Genomic DNA, 2,637 nt, shown 5'->3' on the forward strand with positions numbered 1-2,637 from the left:
CAACTTCTTGGATATTTTGGAGAGGCATCTCATCTCTCTTACCAATCCCTCCGCTTCTCTGGCAACTATCACAACTTTGCGCATGGGTATGTGCGTCTTTGAAAATAGTGGGCCAATAAAATCCCGATTGAAGGATTTTAGTGGCCGTTCTCACCCCATTATAGTGTCCGCCGTAAGGCGAGTTGTGACAATGCCAAAGGATGCTCTGCGCCTCATCGCCAGTAACGCATCTCCTTAATAGGTTATCACTACCCAACTTAAACAAGTACGGGTCATCCCAAACATAATACTTGGCATCCGAAAGAAACTTCCTTTTTTGGTTCGAAGTTAGGTCGGGAGGCACAAAACCACTAGCCTTGTGGTTCGCAAAGTCTGCAAACCACGGCCTAACTTGAACTTTAAACAGTTTTTCATCAGGAAATTCTTCCCGGATTTCCTTCTCTGACGCTGTAACCTCCACATTCACTAAGCAGGATAAATGATCCGCCACCAAATTTTCCGATCCCTTCTTGTCTTTAATTTCCACATCAAATTCTTGTAACAAGAGGATCCAACGGATGAGCCTTTGCTTCGAATCCGGTTTGGTGAGCAGATATTTAATCGCCGCGTGGTCGGTATACACTACGACTTTAGACCCTATAAGATAAGACCTAAACTTTTCTAGCGCGTACACTATTGCAAGTAGTTCTTTCTCCGTGGTGGCATAGTTTATTTGAGCCTCGTTAAGAACCTTACTTGCATAATGTATCGCATGAATTTTTTTATCTTTTCTTTGGCCAAGTACCGCTCCAACTGCGTAGTCGCTCGCATCACACATTAGTTCAAAATTTTCATTCCAATTGGGAGCGACTATAATTAGAACGGTAACCAATTTTTCTTTTAAAGTCTCAAAAGCTTGCAAACAATCATCGGTTAAGAGAAATACATGGTCCTTGGCTAGCAAATTGCTCAAAGGCTTAGCCACCTTTGAGAAGTCCTTGATAAAGCGCCGATAGAACCCGGCGTGCCCCAAAAAGCTTCGGATGCCCTTCACATTCACCGGAGGAGGTAACTTTTCTATCACTTCAACCTTAGCTCTATCCACTTCAAGCCCCCTTGAAGAGACTTTGTGGCCAAGCACGATCCCCTCGGTCACCATGAAGTGACACTTCTCCCAATTAAGCACCAGATTGGTCTTCACACATCTTTCCAACACCGTTTTCAAGTTTGCCAAGCATAGACTAAAAGACCCACCAAATACCGAGAAGTCATCCATGAAGACTTCCATTGTTTTCTCTATCAGATCGGCAAAAATGGCTTGCACACATCGTTGGAAAGTCGCCGGTGCATTGCACAGGCCAAAGGGCATTTTTCGGTATGCGAACACTCCAAACGGACACGTGAAATCCGTCTTCTCATGATCGGCCGGGTCAACCGCAATTTGGTTATACCCGGAGTAGCCGTCCAAGAAACAATAGTATTGTTGGCCCGAGAGTCTTTCGAGCATTTGATCCATGAATGAGAGTGGAAAATGGTCCTTTCGAGTCGCGGTATTCAACCGCCTATAATCAATACACATTCTCCACCCCGTTGCAACTTTAGTAGGGATCAATTCATCCTTGTCATTTCGGATTACGGTAATTCCACCCTTCTTCGGAACAACGTGCACAGGACTAACCCACGGACTATCCGAGATCGGGTAAATCATCCCCGCATCCAACAGCTTTACAACTTCCTTTCGAACAACCTCCTTCATGGTAGGATTTAAGCGGCGTTGTGGTTGAGCTACCGGCTTAAAATCCTCTTCCATCAAAATCTTGTACATGCAATAGGAGGGACTAATTCCTTTTAGATCGGAAAGAGTCCAACCCATGGCTTCTTGATTTGTTTTTAGCACAGTGATCAGACGGGCTTCTTCTTCATTTGTCAAAAGGTTGCTTATGATGACCGACTTTGCCTCGGTCTCATCTAGGAATACATACTTCAAAGTAGAGGGTAGTATTTTCAATTCAATAGGCGCTTTTTCGTCAATAACCTCCTTCTTCAAGTCTTCTTCCTCTACTTCCCACGGTTGTGGGTCGTCTAAACTATCAAGTTCCTTTAAGCATTCCTCAAGAGCTAGCTCTTCTTCAACGGTGAAAACCTCCAATGAGTCGTCAAGAGCTAACTCCATAGGAGATATCTCATGAATATGCTTTGAAACTTCCAAAATAGCGTCTTCGATCACATCGATGCGAAAGCTATCATTTCTATCTTTTGAATGCTTCATTGCTTCGAATAGATCGAATGTTACTTCCTCATTTTGGACTTTCACCTTCATTAAACCGTCATCAACATCTATCATCATTCGCGCGGTCTTCATGAATGGTCGGCTCAAGATGAGCGGAGCATCATCATCTTCCTCCATATCAATAACAATAAAATCGACCGGGAAAAAGAATTTGTCGACTTTAACCAAAACATCTTGGGCTACGCCATGAGGATGGGTTGTCGATTTATCCGCCAATTGCAACGTCATTCGGATGGACTTAATTTCTATGTTGCCAAGCCTTTTTATAATAGACAAAGGTATAAGATTAATGCTCGACCCCAAGTCAATTAGTCCTTTCCCGACATAGATATCGCCAATTTTAACCGGCAAAGTCACTCTTCCCGGAT

The sequence above is a fragment of the Lathyrus oleraceus genome, chromosome 2 (assembly GCF_024323335.1).
Source record: "Lathyrus oleraceus cultivar Zhongwan6 chromosome 2, CAAS_Psat_ZW6_1.0, whole genome shotgun sequence".
NCBI classification, from domain to species: domain Eukaryota; kingdom Viridiplantae; phylum Streptophyta; class Magnoliopsida; order Fabales; family Fabaceae; genus Lathyrus; species Lathyrus oleraceus.